Here is a 23,834-nt window from a genome sequence, read left to right as displayed (position 1 = left end):
ATGCACTTGGTGTAGCTGTGTACATTTCAAAATCTGAACAAGGTACTGAGTTTTGGCCCAAACTAGATTAGGCAATTGTACAGTGTGTATGTGGTGTGTGTGTGTGGTGTGTGTATAATGGAACATTAATGCAAGTCACTTTGTTAATGCAAACAGGAAAACGCCAACCAATCCGTGCTAAAGAAATAAATATCCAAAATATCTACAGACAGAGGTGTTTGATTTAAAATACATTGCATGTGGAGATGTACTGCCTGGGTTCAAATGCAAGTCTCCTTGAGTTGCTGCTGAGTTAAATGACACTTAGTAATATGAGTATAATTATGTATCTTTATTAAGTCAGTCCAAAAATTAATAAGCTAATCTATGCTAAATGTTTAACCAGTGTTTAGTACAATGTAAATAATGAATACTTCTTAAAAAAGGGAAATTTTATTTGTGGAATATTATTATGCTGAGTACATACATTTAGGTTTCCCATGCTTCCACTATTTCCCAATTATTTTAAAAAAATATTTGATGTTCAAACATAAAAAAAAAAAAAACCTTCCTCTGACCTTTATCATAAACAAAGGGAGGCACCACGCAAGTACAGTGAGAATTTCCTGTATTGTGGTTCCGGAACATTTGAAGCTCATGATTTTGCTGCTTCCTTTCATACTGTCCATCCACTGTCACCACTAAATAGGTGATTCGAGAACACTGTTGAAATGCACAATTACCATTTTCTTTTACTTTCTTCTTACAAATTTCAGGTTCTAAGCGCCCAGCACATCCCTGCTCAGAACCAGATCTTCTGGAACAAGCGAGACTTCCCCGCCAACCAGGAGCACGTCCTCATGGCAGGTAAGTGCAGCCCCTGCTATGCAACTGAAAAAAAAACAACAAGAAAATGTATGTCATGGATATGGATCATTTCGAGGCCAGGACAGGAAAAACAGTGAGAATTTAAATTATTATATATAAATCAATTCTTTTTCTGCTGATTTTATTTATTATCCTTCATTCCTCAATATAAAAATTGTTTTGTGAGCTTTTCCACAGGTTGAAAGGATGGTTTCTGACAGGGACAGCACTAATGGCTTCCGGGACTGATTACCTGGTTAAATTAAAGCAACTCTATTTGAGTATAGAACTAACTAGAGAATGATAAATGTTAATGCCAATGCTTACAATTCATAAAAAAATTCTCATTTTGTTTTGACATTCAAAAGTCATCTGATTTAATAGTTTTACAACTAGATGTGAAAGACAATATACTAGGGAGTGTACCAATGATAATGCAGAATCTCCTAATGTTTATTTTTTAAGGGAAATGCCTGTACAAAAGTAAATTTGGGTATGAGAAAATGCAATGACTTGTAACCCATGTTGGCTTAAGTGTCATTATTTAAATTATGTAAAAGAAATGCAGTCCCCAGGGTTTTTTCCCAGATGTGCTGGGAGCCTTCATCCACACAGGTCCAGGGTGTCCTTTGTCTTTTCATCCCTATTCAACTTCTACAGAGTTATGAGCCCCCTGACAGGTCTCTAGCGGGGACTGATTAGAAGAGGACCACTGCCAGGAAGCATTTTCAAAATGATGGTTTGTTTCAGGGACCTGCCAGTGATTTACTTTTTTGCTGGATACCTGCCGACTTTGATGCAACTGACATTGTAAAAGACATAATTTCTCTTAACTGCCTGCAGGGAATGATACCTGTTATGATTTTTTCCCTGAGAAAATATGCTAATGTCCTCTATTTAAGTCCACAAACAGAACTTTGTAAATACCTATCTCTTCGAACTCAGATCCCCATAATTCTATGTCTCCCCACCAAAAAAATTACTGGTGTGTCTATATTACTAAGAAGTATCCAAAAAAAAAGAGGAAAACACAGGAATAATCTCATAGAATAAATTTCGGTATTGCTTGGAGCTTTCAATAGTTTGTTTTCATTTTCCAATATTTTACTAGCAGGCAATATTACAAAATTAAAAAACTTTTTGGATTATCTCCTACTAGTTTCTGCCTTTACGAACTTCTTCAGTGTTTTCCTTCGAAGTCAATTACCCTACCTCTCTTTCTCTACAGCTCGTCAGACCACTCTATGGAGGTGGATTTTCTGGGATCTTAGGAGTAACGTGCCTTTCATTGATGGCTATTTTGGGAATTGTTGTGTTGCAAAAATTTATTCTAAGTAAGTTTTTCTAGGCAAGTCTATATAAAGTTCAAAACATTGATGAAAATATTTAATACTAAATGTTTCATTTACTGGCATGGAATATTTTATTTTTTCACAAACTTTATCTAATAATTGCTATCATTTCTTACAGCACGTCATAATACTACTGAGTATAATAATAGTACTGAGCCAACAATATCTCCAGGAATACCACTGAAATGCAGGAAGGTTGGTTCCATATTTGTAAACCTTGGGGTTTCTATAGCATGAAATAGGCAGGTCCCCTCTTTCTTTATACAGATCTGTGATGGAATATTGTAATCTAGTTATTGCAAATTGAACTACTAATTGTAAGATAGTCTCATTTCATTATATTCCACTATAGAAATTATCACAAAAAAATTGAATATACAGCATCTATTTATTTAAATGTTAAGGAAATATTAACCTGAAATAGGACAGGTTCATGAGTGCATGAAACTGCATGAGTGTTCACATTTAAGTAAAAAATCAAAATAAGTTGCAGTATAAATCCCTGCTAATCTGAAATAATTGTCTGTGTTGCTCAAAACGTAAATTTATATCTCTTCAATTTTGATCCTGTATCTTTTGACTCAGAATTTAATGCACAGATTTCAGCATATTAAATCTTACCCAGTGCACTTCCTCAAAAGTTAATTCTCAATGCATTTTATCCAAATGTTTTTTCAAGTTGCTCAATAACTTTCTGAGCATATCTCACTTTAGGTTTATTATTTTTACCATTTTTCCTTTTTTTCCTAGTTAATTGCAACACAACTGACATTGCAAATAAGCTTAAGATGCACAAAGTGTTAATTTGATAAGCTTGTGCATTATGCTGACATTATATAAAAGCTAAAACCTCCATTCCATCACCTAAGCGGCCTTCTATTTGTATTGATAACATTAAGATTGACTCTTTTTGCTAATCACAAGTATAACATAGAGAAATGTTACCTACTTTGATAATACTTGGTACTAGATTCTCATAACTAATTCATGCAATATTTTGAAGATCTGAAATTTTATTTGCAATTTTCAACAATATTTTGTTCTAACTGGAAGTTTCTATCTTTTGTCTATTATTTCCTTGTTTCCCACTCCCCCCTGATGATCCTCACTTTGTAATTACATGTCAGTACCACTCATTTTGCAAAGATTTGAGTCCCTACCACAATCAGTACCTTCATAAAGGAGGATAATAAATGTTCAGGACACAACAGTGTAAACTGGGATGAGACTTCAAGCTAATTGTTTTATGCATCTTCTTTAGAAGATCAAATACCGGCACATATATCAGAGTCTCCCAAAACATGATATATTATTATTCAAGAATATACTACAATACTTCTTCCTTTAAAAATCTATAGGATTGTGGCCTCCCTGATGGCCTATGGGTTAAATCTCAGGGCTACCAGCAGGAAGTCTCAGTGAGATGGCTTGAGTTGGATCCCTTGCCAGGGAGCTGACACATATGGTGCATCAGACTTGATCTGTCTCACCTGCTGCTCCCCTCAGCAGTGGATTTCAGTATTTCTGCCTGTTCTGCTCCCCACCCTGTCTCTGGTGAATCTTCTCGTCCCCCCACACCTCGGGCCTGCACCCTGGTACTTCTATGAGCAATAGATAAAACCTTTATAAAAAATATATCTCTAGGATCTAATTTATTCTGAGATTTAGTTATTCCTAGAATACAGACAAAAGAGCCGATTCAACAGAAAAACATTTTTAGTTGTATCTAGAATATTTAAATACATGTTCAGATAGATTTTCAAAGAATTTGTAGAAAAAAGTAAATTAAAATTAATTTTTGAATGAGTAAAGAAAACTGGAAAACAATCTCCAGTTAACAGTTATTTGTTATTTTTCTCTTAGACTCTAGATACACTTCTTGCCAAGAAAGATGGGTCGGCTATCAATGCAACTGTTACTTAATTTCCAGTGAATTCAAAACTTGGAGTGAAAGTCGTGAAATCTGTGCTTATCAGAATTCCACCCTACTTCAGATGGACAACAAAAATGAATTGGCATGTATTTAATTCTGGTTTCCTATATGTTTTTAGACCTAGGAAAAAGTGCCATCTCAATAAGCTGAATAATTTGATTCCAACTTTCATTAGATCATACTGGATAATTATTTCTTAAGCTAATGATTTAATATATCTTATAATTCAGATAACCATTATAAAATCTATATGAGATTTGTCAAAGATGTATGTTAATTGGAGTAAAATTCAAGACAAATTTAATATGGAATATAAGACACATTTTAGAGAGATTTCAAAGAAGATATAAGAGGGTTATTTTATTTCAAATAACCAACCAAATATTTATAATTTTTAGTTCTTTGACTGATTTTGTAATTTATTGTATAATTCTCAATATTTTGTCATCAGTTTGCAATGTATCATCACAAAAATTATCCAATTAAAAAAAAAAGTAAAATATTTTTCTAGCCCCATGTAGAATCTCTGCTGAATATAGGTTGTGAAGATTATAGTCACATAATTTATCCCAAGACATTGATATAGAACCAATTTGAAAATCAGTTTTCTGTGAAGGATATTCCATGAAAATTCGAACACTATATTGTTTTTCTTTTTGTCTACATGTGAGATTTTGTGTTGTTATTTATAGGTGAGTGGGCCTGATATGTGAGGACATAGGAGACTCATAACTACCTCCTAAACAAAATGTTACATATGATTTCGATGTGTTTGAAGAAAGGCTGAATCAAATGCTGGACATTAATTTATAAAAAATGTCATCCAGATTAGATTTAAATTAATTTGTTTTTATATCCAAGCAGGATTTTATAAAGTTTAATTTTTACTTTTACTGGATTGGAGTGACCTACAACACAAAACTCCGTGCCTGGGTGTGGCTGAATGGCTCTGTTGTCTCCCAGAAACAGTAAGTTACTGAGCCAAGGGTTTTTCTGTCTTTAAGCGTTTTCTTGGATTTCATCAGAGACTGTAGCTAAGATCCTCTTTTTAGAGCATAGAAACACAGAAAATTGAACAGAAAAACAATTTTAGTTGCCTTTGATATACTTTGTGAACTTGTGACCATGAAAGGTGTGTGGACGTGTAGATGGCATGTTCACGGGTCTTTCCAGAGAAAACAGTGTCCTTGATTTTCTTTATTTTTCTGGAGTTTAATTTTCTCAACTTCCCCTAACCCCCACGTTTCCCATATCATGTACTTATTTTTATACATTTGTAGTCTTCGCTCCTTTTTCATTCATAAAGATGGGATCTCTAGCATCATACAGAGGCAGATTTTTTTTGTCCTGTCTTGTTTCCCTAGACTACATTAGTCAGTGCATCTTTAATGTAGATTGAAGAAGTATATCAAATATCAAAACCATTAATTACAAAGGCAAAAGAATCCCTAACCTCTATGTATCAGATAATGGAGATAATAACTGAATTTTAGTAATATTCTACTCTGAAATTGTGAAGACTGTGGCTATGAATTAAAAAACAAACAAACAAACAAACAAAAACAGTGAATCAGGGACTCCCCTGGTGGAGCAGACAGTTGAGCACAGCGCTGTGAAGCTGTCTGCAGCCTCTGCAGTGCTGGTTCAATTCCTGCCGGCTGGCAAGGGTCCCACATGGCGTGGCAGACCTATCCTGTCTCGCCCACTGCTCCCCTCAGCAGTGTAGTTTGTCAGTCTGCCTGTTCTGTTCCCCACTCTGTCTCTGGTGAATTCTTTCACCCTCCCGGGCATCTGGCCTGTACCCTGGTTCTTGTACAAATAAATAAATGAATCTTTAAAAAAAAATACAGTGAATCAGTATCTTAATGTCTCATTCAAATGCTTTGAAAAGATCTGCTATTTAGTAAGAAATATCATTGAACATTTTCATTTCCTTCTCCCATATGTTAACATTTTTATTTTTAATTACAGATTTCCCCTCAATCAAACTGCATATCCAGAGCACTGCGTATTATACAGTGCAAAGGGTAAAATTTGGTATGATGACTGCCACTCGAAAAACCGTTATATCTGTAAACAACCTACTTAGATGTTTCTTTGGCAGAAGAAGTGAGCAGTAAAGGCCCACCAAAAGAATGGTAACTCCTAACTTATTACAATTATTTAACTTTGGGAGCTGTGAAATTTTTCAATTTGTCTCATATTTTCATATATTTGAAAATATTATAAAAATAATGAGTCTGGGCCTCCCCGGTGGCGCAGCGGTTGAGCGCTGGGTTGCGAAGCTGCCCGCGGCCTCTGCGGCGCCGGTTCGATCCCCGGCTGCTCCCCAGCCACCAGAGGAGGGTCTCACATGGCGCGCAGACCTCTCCTGCCGCCCGCTGCTCCCCTCAGCAGTGTGCTTCGGTCCTTCTGCCTGCTCTGCTCCCCGCTCTGGCTCTGGTGAATTCTCTCACCCTCCCGCGTTTCTGACTGTACCCAGTGCATGTATAAACAAACAAATAAATAAATAAATAAAATACGTGCCTCTTTAAAAAAAAAAAAAAAAGAATTAAAAAAAAAAATAATGAGTCTGTGCACCTCCATCTGCAATTATAAGGCATCAACATAAAGACTATAATGCATACGTTGATTTAATTCATATTTGGTATTGAACTGAATATATTTCATGGATATATTCTAGTAAATTTTCTTTTTATAAATTTAAATAAACAATTCACATCAAATAATACAGTCAACATCATTATTTTGTATGACATTCTCAACTGTGAAGATTTGTCTTTGCTTATATTTCTGAATGTTAGCTCTTTCTGGATACCTGTATATCATTGTGTTTAAACTTTGGCAAGTTTTTATTATGTGTGTTGGTGTAGGTCCTCTAGTGTTAGATAAATATATGTTCTAGTGACTTCATGAATTTTTGTAGATAGTTCCTTCCCCAGGTTTGGGACATTCACAGCTATTATTTCTTTAAAAAAAAAATTCTGTTTTTTTCTCTCTCTCTTCACTGCCTAAGATATCCATTTTCCTTCGGTTTCATTTCCTTATAGATGCCTCGTATTTTCTAAATCTTATCCTTTCTCCTCTATCACTTCAGTTGTTTCTAGATCTGTTTTCCTCCTCACTAATTCTTTCTTTCTATATTCTATCCTTCTTTGTATGTTTTCTTTAGCAGTTTTGTTTCATTTATTGAATCTTCATATCCAGGATCACTGGTTCTGTTTTTCTTTTATGCTTTTGATCTCTGCTTCTTAAATTTCAATTTCTCCTACTTAAGTTTCTGCCGGAATTACCAGTTGTCAATCAGTGTTTTGTTTTGTTTTTTTTTTTTGGAATTTTTTTATCTTCCTGACATCTATTTTGAATTCATCATATTTTATACTTTTAAGTTTGATTTCCTGATATTTGTCTTTCTCTTTCTGTATTATTTGATGATGTGCCTCTCTGTCTGGGAAATTGGTTTCTCTCACAGTAATTAAGTGTCTTTCCTCTTACATGCAGTCTGTGGTAATGTGCTTTCGTTTTATGTTTATCTTTTCTATCAAGGTTGGGGGGGATTGGAGGGGAAGGAGGCAATCTCCTGTTATAGGGGCCTTAGACAGGGAGGGTGGGGAGAACCCTACAGGAATGTTTAGTCACTATGCTACACTTCTGACCTATGAACCAGATTTGACTCTTACCTGTTCATACACCCTCTCATTGCCTTCTTCCTCAGATCTCTGGGTTTGTGTGGTAGCCCACTAATTTTGCTTGGAGCACAGACTTTAGATCACACACACATGCAGGGTCTCTCCTGCATTCTCACATACTAAGCAGTGGAGTTGAGGACAAAAGATCTTAGGCAAAGGCAAACATTAAATACAAACCATGGTGCTGACCATGTAACTGAGGCTCCAGAGTTGGAGAGGGAGGGGCAAGAACAAGACAGGGAGAGAGCACAGTGGATAATGTGTGTTCTTGCTTGCACTATGGTGACTGCACCTGACTGGGGAGATGTTATGCTTCCAACATAGTAACAACAATCTAGCTCACATGAGGCAAATAATAATAGTATCTTTCTCTGCCATGCAGCTAACATTATATCTCCTATTTTAAAAATTTTATTACAGTAACAATGGCTTATATCACTTTTGTTTCAGTTTTTTGAAATTTCATTGGTTTATTTCACTGCAAATGGCATTCTCAAGAATTGTCATATCAATATAAACTGCCATTCTAGAAAACTCAACTTCTAACTTTTGTAAAGCATCATTCAGTGAGTGCCAATTGATTTGCACATTCCCAAGCTGTCACCAGCTAGATAGGTAGGTGGGTAGACAGATAATGAATGGATGGATAGATGATAGAGAAAGACATATAAAATATGATAATGCTTTAACAATTTTGACATTTAATAGTTTGGGCAAAAGGTGTATGTCAAAGGCTGATATACTGCTTTTTATAGGCATCCTTACTATCAGGCCTGCAAAACTGACAAATTGTAAAAGTTTGATTTTTCTGAAATATTTACTTAAAAGTTTAAGTGTGCTCTATTAATTGACTTTATCCTAAACCTAGAAATTTCATCTTGTCTTAATCTATTTTAAAGAAGTTATGTTTCTTAGGTGTCTAATAACAATTAGATCTATTGCTATTATCTGAGGCTCCATGTCTCTAGTTCAGACAACCTGTGTGTGTATAGACATTTAAATATGAACAAATATAATACACAAGAAAGATGTGCTTTTAGAAGCCGTGTTTCTGTTCTGGATCATGTTGGATTGGCAGTAACCTGAAGATGTCAAAGTCTTTCTCATTGTCCTCAGCCTTGTATTTTCTGTTTCTTTCCTCTCTCCCCATGATGGTATCAGACACTCTCTACCACCCCAACACTAGCACCCAAATACCCGATATTCACTCCACACAGGAGCATTTGCTGCTGTATGTTGTTTTTATCTCAGAAATACACTTACCCCCTAGATCCCTAGGCACTTTTGAACGTAAAATTATTCATTTCTCAGACTTCTCCATAAATATATCAGGAAGGTTTCTTCACTAGCTTTTCCATCAAGATGGGTTTTACTGTAATCTAATAACTCTCTCTCCTCCATATCTAAGAACTGATTTAATTTCCATTGTGCATTATTAATGTGTTTACTTATGTCAGTCCTCCCTGTGAAAGCAGACACAACTTTGGTTTGTGAAACTGTGTCTCTAGAACTTAGAACTCAGTGGCTGACCAATGGCAGGGTAATTTCTTGTTTGGAAATTAAGTAAATTCTGCACATTTTCCCCACTACTGTGCTGATAATGCATTTCCAAACTGTACCAAGTGTGGCTAACAAAATTCATATATTTCTTGGCTCTTTTGAACCATGTTTAACATTATCTTGTCTTCTCTTGACATTCAGGCAATTTTATCTTCCAACCTTGATCTTTCATTCCTCCCATAAATGACCTAATGAGACAAAGGAAGGCTGATTTTGTACCTAACCATCAGCATTTGTGTGCACTACAATGACAATTTACTCTGAAAGTACTGTAAGATGTGAAAATAATAAAAAAAAAAGTTTACACAATACCTCTGTGCCAGAATGGAGGGCTTTATTTAATATTTCTATCACGATAATTTTCCTTCACATTCCTTTTTCCATTGTATTACTTCCTATGTTTTTGATAAAGTTATATTGCACTTTTACTGTTAGATATTATGAAATAAATTTAATGAAAATATACGGACATCAATGTATAATGACATTGATTTTTAGCTAAAGAAATAATTCATAGATTTGAAGTCATCACCATTGGAAATCTTATATGTTCACTTTCTTTTCATGTATTTTATGATTTGAAGACATTTTCTTCTTACAGATACAAAAGCCGTTCATTTGACAATCTTCAGTAATTATCTGACCATATTTTATATGTGTGCAATTATTATCAGCCTTTTCATGTCCAGGAATTGGAAGCCTGAAAGATAAAATGAATACCATTAAATATTGAATTTTGATCTACCTGATCACATGGGGAAACATAGATATAGGAATGGGTTTGCAATAAATGAAATGAAAATTAAAGAAATAGTTATAAGGGCTATAGGAGAAAGTATCAATTATAAAGCATAAATCAAAAAATTTAAACACAGAGGGAACTTTGAATGATGCAGTGACTCAGAATCTTAGTTTGTAAATGACAGAATGGAAGCCTCAATTACTTTATATTGTCAGTTGCAAATGTGTTTTTATAACATATTTGGCTATTTATATAAATGTGTTTATTTTAACAGGCATTTAAAATGAATGTTTAAATTGGAGTTGTAGATAGGAGAGACATAATCTTGAAAAACGTAACTCACCAGAGCAGCATTTTGTTTTTCAAAATATATTTCTTTTACTGCACAATTTTCACTATGTTTCATAAATGTATTAACAACAGAAGTTGTTCTCAGCTTAGCCACACTCAGACAAACCCATCATAAACTGAAAATATCTTAAGTTGAAAACCCATTTAATACCCTTAACTTCTTGAATATGGTCACTTAGCCTTACCTCCCTTAAATATGCTGAGTGCAGTTACAAATCATCTAACACAGCCTCTTTCATAAAGTGCTGAATATCTCATGCAATGTGTTAACACTGTACTGCAAATGAAATAGAGTCCAATGTGTGTGTGTGGTGACCCTTGGGCTGGCCTGCCTGGCTAGGACAATGACTCAATCTGCTGCCCACATCATGAGAACATCATACCAATGTCATCAGCCAGGGAGAGATCAACATTCAAAGTACTGTTTGTAGCAAACACCTGTGATTGTTACACTATAGAAAAATGGAGAAAAGTTAAGTCAAGTCATTCTAAGTTAGGACCTGTCTGTGCAATAGATCACAACAGAGTGGGTACATGGGCCCCTAATATGGAGAAACTGGTTAGGAGATTATTCAGAATGATTGCATCCTGTCAACTCCTCACCCATTCATGCATGCATAATCTGATGATAAATGGTTAATGTCATATATGATATCACTCTCCCAGGAAAGCTTTAAAAGGATTTTTGACTTGTTCTGACTTCTTAGTGGGAGAATTTTATATTGAAATCATTTACTTTTGCTCAATTTATCGCTACTAGTCATCAGTTTCATTTTCCACCACCACATTTAATTATTGATGGTCTGATTTCACAATTTATGAAGAAGTCCACAGTAGTATGTATGCCTTATTGAAAATATTGCATATTAACTTGATATATATGATCATAGTGCAATGGATCTCAAAGTATATTACATTTTACAATTTTATTCAATTCTTTTTCAGAATGCAATTCTATGTCACCCACTTCTAGATAACCTAATAAAATCACTTAGGTTGAGATAAATAAGAGAAAAAATGTAAGAGGTTGAAAAGCATCCCCAAATGCATGTTCCCCAAAAACCTCAAAGTGTGATGTTATCAGGATATCTGGAAATAGTTTATTATTTCCTTTGTAAATGTAATTAAGGTAAGGATCAAAATGAAAAAAAATATTAGATTGGTGCTTAAATCCATTGAGAGTGACCTGATAAAAGAGAATGGGAACAGAAAGAAGCAGAGAAGGGATTGTGAAGTTGGAGGAATGTATTTGCATCATGCTAAGGACTGCCAGCATCTCTGTGACCCAGGTAATTTCATAACTTCCATTTTTACTGAGGCTTGCTATATTTTCTTTAGACACTGGTAATTTGGCAGTGTTGTCTACAGTATATAGAATACACCAAAATTGTTATTTATCACCAATAACTAGTTTTGTCCCTGGAAAATTTCAACTAGCTTCTTCAAGAGAAAGGAACTTCCAAAAGATCCAAATCTAGATACTTTGACTTCAGACTTCTGCTTCTGAGCTATGCAAGAATAAAGTTTGTTCCTGTAAGCTCTCCCTCGCTCCAGTTTGTAGCCTATGAGAAATACAGACATAGTTTGTGGCAAGAAGTACAAAGAAAACTGTGAGTCCTACAGAAGAAGAGAGATGCTTCATGAAAATTCTTTGTGAGCACATATCTTGGAGTCAAACAACATTAAAATGAAATGATATCTCTGATATGTACTCTTGAAATCCTGTGCAAGTTTATTCCACTACCTTTAATTGCATTACAGTATGAATATATGTCAATTACTATATTGGTAAGCAATGTAATGTGTTTAAAGTTAAATGTTGACCCTGGTACTGTAATCTATTCATTTACTTCTGCCCCATTTAATTCCTGTCTTTTCTTGGTTGATTTATTATGACCAAACTATTATTTAATATAACATCTTTCATAAACGCAGTGAGTATTTAATTTGGAAAAAAAAATAAGAAGATTCTGTTTTGGAATTTTAAAAAACAAGAGACTTACTTGTCCAAAGTAAAATCTGTACCATCGAGCCAAACCCATTTCAATCGTGTACTGTTGTAGTATAAACTGATGAAAAACTTCCTTTCATTAAATTCACATTGTATCTTTGACAACTTCATTATAAAATTCTGCAGAGTGGAAAATCAATTAGAAATAAAACTTTCCGGGCCTCACAGGTGGCACAGCAGTTGAGTGCTGGGCTGGGAAGCTGTCGCGGCTTCTGCAGCGCCAGTTTGATCCCCGGCCTGCAAGGGTTCCACATGGCACACAGACCTCTCCTGCCGCCCACTGCTCCCCTCAGCAGTGTACTTCGGTCCTTCTGCCTGCTCTGCTCCCCGCTCTGGCTCTGGTGAATTCTCTCACCTTCCCGCGCTTCTGACTGTACCCAGTGCTTGTATAAATAAATAAATAAATCTTAAAAAAAAAGAAATAAAACTTTCCATGAAGAAGAGGAGTATGATTGTCTAAATATCTTTATTTCACCTACAGACTTTCCTAAAGACTCTGTTCTATAGTATGAAAGTAATCTCCAGGGCTTCACCTTATTTCTTTTAGCCATGATTGGATGTCAAATGCTAGTAATTCCTTTATTCATGAGCAATTTATTTCTCATTTGTATTATATTTCAATCATTTTATTTGGTTATAGGTTGTATAAAATGAGCAGAGAGCTATATAGCTGTAGTCACTTAGAGTGGACACTGAAAATCATAGAACAACATTCATTAATCTATAAAATAATTAGTGACATGTCACAAGATTAGAAATATGTGGGGGAGAGAAAGAAATAACAGGGGTTTTAATACGTAATGTTAAACCCTGCATATTTTTATTGTTTTTATTTATTTTTATTTATGCATACAAGGACTGTGGTATAGGCCAGAGGTGGGGGGTGGTAAGAGGATTCACCAGAGACAGAGTGGGGAGCAGACCAGGTGGATCTACTGAGATACACTACTGAGGGGAGCAGCGAGAGAAGCAGGAGACGTCTGCTGTGCCATGTGGGTTAGCTCTCTGGCTGGGGATCAAACTCATGCAACACTGGCAGCTCATATATTGATAGTGCTGAGACTTTAACCCCTGCATCTCCAGGGAGTCCTCAAGCCCTAAATGTTTTTCAAAGAGACTAATAGATTACATTTTTTTTCTTTTTTTTAAAGATTTATTTATTTATTTATTTATACAAGAACCAGGGTACAGACAGAAATGCGGGAGGGTGAGAGTATTCACCAGAGACAGAGCAGGGAACAGAACAGGCAGACTGACTAAATACACTACTGAGGGGAGCAGTGGGTGCCACAGGAGAGGTCTGCCTCAACATGGGGGACCCTGGCTGGCTGGCCAGAATGGAACCGGTGCTGCAGAAGCTGAGGATAGCTTCACAACGTGGTACTCAACCGCCTGCGCCACGAGGGGAGTCCCTTTTATTTTTTTTAAGATTTATTTATTTATTAATTCCAAAGAACACCTGCACCCCTATGTTTATAGCGGCACTATTTACAATAGCTAAGCTTTGGAAACAGCCCAAATGCCCAAAAATAGATGACTGGATCAAGAAGATGTGGTACATATACACCATGGAATATTACTCAGCATTCAAAAAAGATAAACACATGCAATTTGCAGCAACATGGATGGCGTTGGAAGGGATCATGCTCAGCGAAATAAGCCAAAAAGAAAAAGAAAAATACCGGATGGTCTCACTCATAGCAGGAATCTAGAAAACTTAAATAAGGGACCAGGAAAATGAATATAAGAAAGTGAAAATCAAAATCAACAAAAAACTATGAACCAGAGACACTTTTTGGGGGTGGGGGGCGGGAGGGGAGGGATTGGGGTCAGAATGGGGCGTTTGCAATTGTATGGGGGAATATAAAAATAAAATTTATTATTTAAATTTAAAAAAAAAGATTTATTTATTTATACAGAACTGGGGTACAGGCCAGATGTGCGGGAGGGTGAGAAGATTCACCAGAGACAGAGTGGGGAACAGAACAGGCAGATTGATGAAATACACTGCTGAGGAGATCAGCGGGCAGGACAGGAGAGGTCTGCCACGACATATGGGACCCTCCCCGGCCGGGATTGAACCGGCACTGCAGAGGCTGCGGACAGCTTCACAGCGCTGAGCTTAACCACCTGCACCACCAGGGGAGGTCCATAAAATCTTTTTTAAAAAGGAGGATGCACTAACCAAAAGAAGATATTTGTGGTAAAAGGTAGAGGAGATAAAATGTGTCACAGGTACATGAAATAGCAATTTGAAAAACAAAGACATGAAGGAGCACAGGGTCCTTTATGGATGTAAAGAAGTTCATGACCATGAGGCCAGGGCAGGCTGCTCTAGGCCACAGTACTGGGGGATCATTAATAGCAGAGGAGGACAGGATACAGGTAAGAGTAAGATTAAAAATTAATAAATAGATTGTTGTACTTTATCCTCAGAGCTGAGGTAAAAATTCAAGTATTAAAGTTAACATTCAAAACTACAGTCAAATTGTAAGGATTCCTGAGACAGTTATATAAAAGAGTCTTTATAGAAATATGTCTTGATTGATTGCTATCCTTTTTTATTATCTGAAACAAAAGTAACTAAAATTTAAGAAAAAAAATCGTATTCTTACCATCTCTCCTGCAGTATCCATTTTAAGAAAGTTTGAAATTAAACCAGAGCAATAGCTGGGACATTGTTTCCAAAGACGCTTGATTCTTGAGAATAAGTAGCAGTTGTTTCCACGTTGATGCCAGTCGATAGAACAAGTAGGATAATTCCAATCTACTAAAAAAAGAGAATATATGGGCCTCCCCGGTGGCACAGCGGTTGAGTGCTGGGTTGCGAAGCTGCCCGCAGCCTCTGCAGCAACGGTTCGTTCCCCGGCTGCTCTCCGGCCGCCCCAGGAGGGTCCCACATGGCGCGCAGACCTCTCCTGCTGCCCGCTGCTCCCCTCAGCAGTGTACTTCGGTCCTTCTGCCTGCTCTGCTCCCTGCTCTGACTCTGGTGAATTCTCTCACCCTCCCGCACTTCTGACTGTACCCAGTGCTTGTATAAATAAATAAATGAATAAATCTTTAAAAAAAAAAAAAGAATGTAGCTGAATGCCTTCTATCAGTGTAAAACATATCCAGTAGGATTACATAGCATCTAAGCTTAACAAACATACATCCTTCTTTTACATTATATTTGTTTGTATGTACTTAAATTTAGCATTAGATTTACTTTATATTGAATAAATCATCACATTATGGCAATACCAGCTGTGGCAGCTCTCCCACTCAATTGTGAATATTCAGGTGCTACTCGTTTTCTTTCTCCTTTTCCTAATAAACCTGTCCTTTTAAAACGTAATAAAAATAATCATCATTATTCAATGCATTGAAAACATTGTGGCCTTCAAGAGTCATAAGAATGTATGGGGGGCCTCCCCTGGTGGCGCAGGCGGTTGAGCGCAACAGAGCTGTGAAGCTGTCCGCAGCCTCTGCTGTGTCAGTTCAATCCCGGAAGCTGGCGAGGGCCCCACATGGCCCAGCAGACCTCTCCTGTCATGTCCGCTGCTCCCCTCAGCAGTGTATTTCGTTAGTCTGCCTGTTCTGTTCCCCACTCTGTCTCTGGTGAATCCTCTCACCCTCCCATGCATCTGTCCTGTACCCTGGTTCTTGTGTGAATAAATAAATAAATCTAAAAAAAAATGGAATCCTGCAAGTAGGAGTCCAGCAAGATTTAAAAACTTCACCCTTATAGTTTCCTCCTCTCCCCAAAGTGCAATTCTAAGCCTATCAAATCTGGAGTTTCCTGCTCAGCACTGGTGAGGTCATCTGCATTATGAAACACCCTGTCTTACCCTGAAGGAAGTTAGCTTTGCCTGAAATAATTTTTCTTTTTTTTTTAAAGATTTGTTTATTTATACAAGAACCAGAGTACAGGCCAGATGCACAGAAGGGTAGGATTCACCAGAGACAGAGCGGGGAACAGAACAGGCAGACAGATGAAATACACTGCTGAGGGAAGCAGCAGATGAGACAGAAGAGGTTTGCTCTCCATGTGGGTTGCTCTGAGGCCTGCGGGGATTGAACTGGCACTGCAGAGGCTGGGGACAACTTTACAGCACTGTGTTCAACTGCCTGCACCACCAGAGGAGGCCAAATTTTTCATTTTTTGTAATAACCTTATTCCACCCTCATTCTGACTAAAAATATATTTATTTACAACTATACTGTTACCTATATCAAGCAAAATAGCTGATAGAAAGTGAATTATCTCTTTCCTTCTGAAAATAAAATTATGACTAGAGACTTCCAAGGTTACATCTTTTATTTGCTTCCTTGACATAGAAGATATTTTCTGGATATCCTACTGCATTAAATGAGTTATGATTCACTGAGGAGAATTCAGAAAGGTCATTTACAAACTCAAAGATAAAAATAAACATCCCTTTGTGTCAGCTCCTGTACTAAGCAGGAAAAAAAAATGATTAAAGAAACATAACTTAAATTGTGTCTTCTTCATGAGACCTCCTTTACTTCTCCAATGCAAGGAGGCTTTGCCTGAAATAATATTGCTTACCTTTTACCGATAACCTTGTCCAACTATCTACCTTCTTTAAAAACCCTGCATTTTGTGTAAGCCCTTGCAGATCCTTTCTACTTGCTAGACAGGATGTTGTCTAATTCATGTATTATATAATAAAGACAATTAGATATTTATATTTGTTAATTTTGTTTTTAACAATGCATATATGAATACCTGGGAAATAGTTCTACACGTAGATTTCACTAATTTCTAGCTACATGTATTCTGCTGTATGTGTCAAGCAAAATAAATGAGACAAAGTAAATACTCTCCTCTCACCTGAAATAAAAATTATCATTAAGGACATCCGGATTACCTGTTTTATTTGCTTCCTTGTAGCAGGAAATATTTCCTGGATGTCCTACAGTAAATGAGTTCTGATTCCCTAAAGAGAATTCAGAAAAGTCGTTATTAACCTCAAAGAGAAAGATTATTTTTAACTTCAAAGAGAAAGGTAATTGGACATTCCTGTGTGCCAGACACTGTATTTATAAGAAAATAGAGAAATAATCAACTCAATATAGTAAAGACTTCAACATAAAAATCAAACAATAAATATGAAAAAGATTATATAGCAACAGAAGGAAATTCTGTTTGCATCAGTATGAGCAGTCTGAGATTTTCTGGTAAAACAAACATGAGAACAAATAACCAATAAGAATTCATGAGAAACTTTAAAATGAACAATAATTTGATTTGTCTGTGAGAAATTATTTTCAGTCTTGGCAGAGAATTTTATATTTGCTCAAGGAATAGAGTGGATAAAGACTACACTATTCTCAATAGAGTTCACTATGTGGGTGGAAAAATAGCATATTTCTGTGTTACAGAGTGACTTACACTTTGGAGCTAAGAGTCCAATAGACAAAACAAGCACCAGGCAAATGATCCCCAGAATCACTGCAGTGATTTTCCATAAAGATGGAGGAGGAAGATCTAGGAAAAAGATAAACATACCTTCTGACATCAGCCTAAACGTTTGTCAGAGTTCAGATTCCCTTTGCGGTGCAGTAAATGACAAAACACAATTCACACCAAAACACATGGAATATTGCCACAGAGATGTGAAATGTATAAGTAAATGTATATGTAAACTGGAAATGCTGTCAACAAATATTTGGTTTCAGAGCAAAATTACTCTTTCCACAGACTTGTCAGCAGACAGACACAAATTAGCAAATAAATGATGGTCATTGTGAATTTACTCAATATTTAAACTTTTAGATGTTCTATGCCTTTGCTCCCCATACTGAAACTATTATCTCCATTCTTAAGCTGCAGTAATTTGGATTTCTTGAATTTTCATTCTTCAGAGCCTCCAAAATATCACTAAACCCACTTGTCAGAGTAGAATAAGTGAAAAGCAGTGGTCCTGTCCAACCTGTAATCATCTGGCTGAATGTTACATTTCAAACATCTAAATTGTAAAAGATTTCTGTGATCACATGGTGAGGATATATACAAATGTGGCTCTTCCCCCCCGCCATTGTCTCTTCAACTGCCAAATGTAGAATATGTTTCCCTTTACAACGTAGATTAGTTTTCTCTCTTTCCCTATATCTAGAGAATTTTTTTCTTCTGTCCAATTTGAGTTGTTGATTTCTATCATTTTATTTTAAATAGTAGGTGGCTACTTTTAAAAGTTGAGATACAGGGCCTCCCTGGTGGTGCAAGTGGTTAAGACGCAACATATGAAGCTATCCGCATCCACTGCAGGACATGTTCGATCCCCAGGCAGGAGCTACCCACATGGTGCAGCAGACCTCTCCTGTCTCGCCTGTTGCTCCCCTCAGCAGTATATTTCAGTTGATCTGCCTGTTCTCTTCCCCACTCTGTGTCTGGTGAATCTTCTCACCCCCCCCCACACCTCTGACCTGTACCCCAGTTCTTGTATGCATAAATAAATAAATCTTTAAAAAAATGAATGTTGAAATATAGGAAAAAGGGGCCTCTCTGGTGGCGCAGGTGGTTAAGCGCAGCACTGTGAAGTTGTCTGCGGCCTCTGAAGTGCCAGTTCCATCCCTGCCTGCCTCGGAGCAACCCACATGGCAAGCAGACCTCTCCTGCCTCGCCCGTTACTCCCCTCAGCAGTGTATTTTGCCAGTCTGCCTATTCTGTTTCCTGCTCTATCTCTGGTGAATCCTCTCACCCTCCCATGCATCTGGCCTGTACCCTGGTTCTTGTATAAATAAGATAAAATCTTAAAAAAATAAATAGTCAAAACTTTATATATATATATATATATATATATATATATATATATATATATATATGAAATAGTAAATTTAATCCAGATAATAAAAGGTGCAGCTACACTTTCATGTAGAAGCAGTGACTAGGGAATATGATGTTACTTAAATTTCAAGATGTGCTGAATTGAGGCTTTGATAAAACATTTATCCCGCAGAAGAAATGGACAGTGGAAAAAAGAAAACAATTTGGAGATAGATTACTATTATTTATATGTAAACCCCCTCTAGTAGAAACATAAAGTAGGAGTTCCTTTGCAAATATTTATTTCACTTTGTTTTGCTCATATGTGTCTCTAAAAAAAATTGGCTCCTGGCCATTTTTATCAGTGGTCAGCATAAGCTGTATTTATTGGGCAGATTAGAGTTTGCTTCCATTTCTACCCTTACACTGGTATTAGTCATTACCCCATATCTGATTAAGCACATCATCTTACTTTGATACAGATCTTTTGATCAAAAGGGGGAAAAAAGGTTGCAGAAGGACTAAACCTGTCATTAACTACCATGTCAAAAAAGTAGGAATTGACATTTTTAAGAGATTTCTGTGTTCAGAGATGGATGTTTCAGGGGACAGAAACAGATGTTTGACATTATCTGAGTTCACTTAAGTGCAGCACATGGAACTTTCCTCATGGAAAGTGTAACTAAAATATCAAATTCATTTCAGTACCCACAGCATTCCTATATTAAGAAATGATAGTCATTTGGGGAGCTGACCATTTCTCTAGCTTGAGTGCCTATTAAAATCAACAGAAAATCAAAATGCATAAAATTAAATTTGGAAAATGAGAGAAGAAAATAATGGATCAGGGATTAAACCTGTAAATGAGAATGGTTTCTGGGCATGATTACTCATTAGCACAGCACTGAGGCTGAAAACAAAGGAAGTGGAATCCAGGTCACTTACTAGCTGCATGATCCAAGCAATTTACTTAATTTCATTTTCATCATCTTCAGAACTGTGTCAATAATGCCTAATCTATAGTATTGTTGAAAGGATAAATGCATTTTATATATATATATACATATATATATATATATATTTGACAAAGCATGGTTTTATAGTAAACAATAAAATATAAAATGTAGGTCCCCAACAGGAATCAGCATTTGTAGACTTTGGATGTTGTAGAGTTTGAGTTTTTCTTTTCTTTTTTTTTTTTTTTTAAGATTTATTTACTTATACAAGAACTAGGGTACAGGCCAGAGGCACGGGAGGGCGAGAAAATTCACCAGAGACAGAGCAGGGAGCAGAACTGGCTGAAAGACAGAAAACACTGCTGAGAGGAGCAGCAGGAGAGACAGGAGAGGTCTGCGGCACCATGTGGGTAGCTCCCTGGCTGGCCCAGAATCAAACCTGTGCTGCAGAGGCTGAGGACAGCTACACAGCACTGTGTTCAACCGCCTGCACTACCAGGGAGTTTAAGTTTTTCTCTGATGAACTTGGAAGCTCTCTAGCAGAGGAATGACCACTGGGCTTACATTTCAATAGACAACACCTGAGCATCTTTTGCTGCTACAGAGATGGGATGAGGCAGAGAGGTGGATGTGGAAGGGGTATGAGGACAGGATGAAAGAGACCAGTTGAGCATCGACTGGAAAAAATATAAGAAAGAGATGACAGCATGGGACATAATTGACAAATGGTAAAATTTTCATAATTTAAAGGACAAGCTGGCAGGATTTACTGATAAAGATTGATAGTGAGAGCAAAACAAATGCTCAAGACAATGCTTCATGCTCCTGGGTGTGAATAACTGAAAGCATAAAGTTGTAGCTAAGGTAAGTCTATAACTTTTTCCTGTATAAGTTTACTGGTTAATAAGATGGTTAGTACTAGTAAGATGAATTGTTCATTAGGAATTAAAATAAAGAAACTATCAATAATTGCTGAGTACATTATGGGTAAATTATATTGCAGATAGATTTTTTTTTTGAGTTAAGAATACAATAGATAACATTAGAAGATACTTCCTCATTAATTACATGGTAACTATATAAATGAAATGAAATAATCAGCCACTAAAAATTTAGAATGTAATTAAGTGAGGTACCAGTAAAAAATACATCTTAGGCAAACTCATGAATATCCATTTTCTATAAGACAAAACAAAGCTAATGTATTAATTCTGATCATCCCAAATATTAACAACATTTGAAGAATGCAAATTAGAAGGAGCTGAAATACAAAAAAGTAATTTCCAGTGAGAGGAAAGTAGTCAAATTTCATTTATTCCTTTATCCCACTAAAATCACAGCATTGTAGGTCCTCGCTGGCGGTGCAAGGGGTCTAGCCTCAAGACTATGAAGTTATCTGCAGCCTCTGCAGCACAAGTTTGATCCCTGGCAAGAGAGTTGACCTACATGGTGCAGCAGACCTCTCCTGTCTTGCCCACTGCTCCCCTCAGCAGTGTATTTCAGTGGATCTGCCTGTTCTGCTCCCCACTCTGTCTCTGGTGAATCCTTTCACCCCCACACCTCTGGCCTATGCCCAGTTCTTCTATGAGAAATAAATAAATCATAAGAAACAAAATGACAATAAATCATAAGAAACAACATTTAAAAAGATATGCTTGGAATTCCTTATGCTGGCAAATAATATGTCATGAAAATATGAAAAAAAGTTTCAAATTAAGATACCTGTACATTTTCTCACTTTTGCTTCCTAAATATTACTATCCTATATAGTGATATTTTAAAAAATCACAGAAAAAGGTAAATTACATAATTATATTAACAAATCTTTCACTAAATCATAAAACACTGATTCAATGTTTGTAATTTAGAGAAAAGTATTAAAACTTCATAGGGAAAAAGTTTAATCTGTTCTCAAAGGTGTTTATTTTCCCTGCTTTATAAAAGAAAAACATTTAAATTACTTGTCAGAGTGCAAATGCATATAAGTGAGCATAATAATGAATAAACTTTTACGTTTATAACTCAATTTTTTTAAAAAGAAAATGCAGAAAACACATACCGACACTCCGATATTCTGAGAGACCTTTTTTTTCAGTTATTTCAAATTCTTGACATCTCGGTGGCTGAGATGGATATCGATGTAGGATATTAGAATAAATTGCTTCACTCATTACTAAAAGGTAGAAATATGATGAAATGAACAGAAAAATGTGTTTTTCAATGAGTGTAAATTGTGAAATTAGTAGAAAAATGGTATTGAATAAAATAGTCTTGAGAATGAATTCAAAGACCTAGTAATTTGGATGTAATCCCAACTTGAAAATATTTAAGAAAGGAAAGATATGAATTTTTTTAAGGTATTGAATTGCTATTGCAATCATTACTGGACTTCTTAATGATGTCTATTCACAATCATATAACTTATATAAAACTATCAATCTTTTCTAAGTGATAAAACTGACTTTCACTGATAAGTACAAATACAACAGATGATGTTTCCGTGCTGACATCCGTGGAATCAGTTTGTCTACACAGCCTGCATCCAGGTCCCTCCTCACCTTCCCCTGCTCCTGCCTCCTTCTCAGTCTCTCTTTTTCTCCCCCTTCCCAAATTTTCTTATAACACCATTGATACACTTCTTTTTCAATATAACATAAGTATTTATACAATCTGCAAGTTTTATTCCAATTCTTCCTTTTCAAATATGGTTTCCTCCAGTTTATGTTAATATAATATTACCTTTTGGAATTATTCATATTCACCTCTTTTTAAAACTCACAGATCATTAAATAAAAATCTCTTCTTTCAATTTTTCTCATTAGTCTTTACCTGTCATCATTCAAATATCTCCTCTTACATTGCTGTATCCCCATTTTATTATGAAGTCCTTGATATAGCTTATTAATCCTTGTTATACTATAACTGCTTGTTTGATTTATTCATTCAATATGAAAAAACTTAAATTATCCTTGAAGCTAATATTTTATATACTGGATAATGCCTGGTTATGATGAAAGTTAGAAAACATTTTACCTCAATATAGCATTTTAGAAAATTTGGCAGTAATCAGTGTGAGATATTTTTAATACTCTTACTAGAAGATAAGAGAGCCAAGTTCATAATATTCAACTTGCATCTTGTATAATTTAACAATGTCTGTGTCATAAATATAATATTAAGTAATAATAGTCACAAAAATAATAAACTTTTCAATAAATAATATAAAAAGTAGCTTGTATAGGTTGCTCACTCACACTTGACTTTTGACTTAAAATTTCTTATTTTAAGCAATCTCTGCTCATGTTCTCTTTTCTGTCCTCTTCCCTACTCTGTAAAATATACCTTTACGCCCTTTCTTCCAAAGGACAGAGTATAGAAATAGACTGATTGACTAAAGAAATATAAAATATAAAATAGACTACAGAAATAGATTGGTTGAAGATCCTATATATCCATATATATGTACTATTTGTAAAAAGATATCTATATATATACTTGCATATTGAATAAACAATCTGTCTTTCTATCTATACCTTTAATTATTTCAATATCATTTCCCTCAAAATTCAAAAACAAATGTTGAAACATAGAATAAATATCTAAGAAATTATAAATACCTGAT

Source organism: Talpa occidentalis, unplaced genomic scaffold, assembly GCF_014898055.3.
Source record: "Talpa occidentalis isolate TD23 unplaced genomic scaffold, MPIMG_talOcc4v2.1 talOcc4.16, whole genome shotgun sequence".
NCBI classification, from domain to species: Eukaryota; Metazoa; Chordata; class Mammalia; order Eulipotyphla; family Talpidae; genus Talpa; species Talpa occidentalis.
This window is presented reverse-complemented; position numbering follows the sequence as displayed.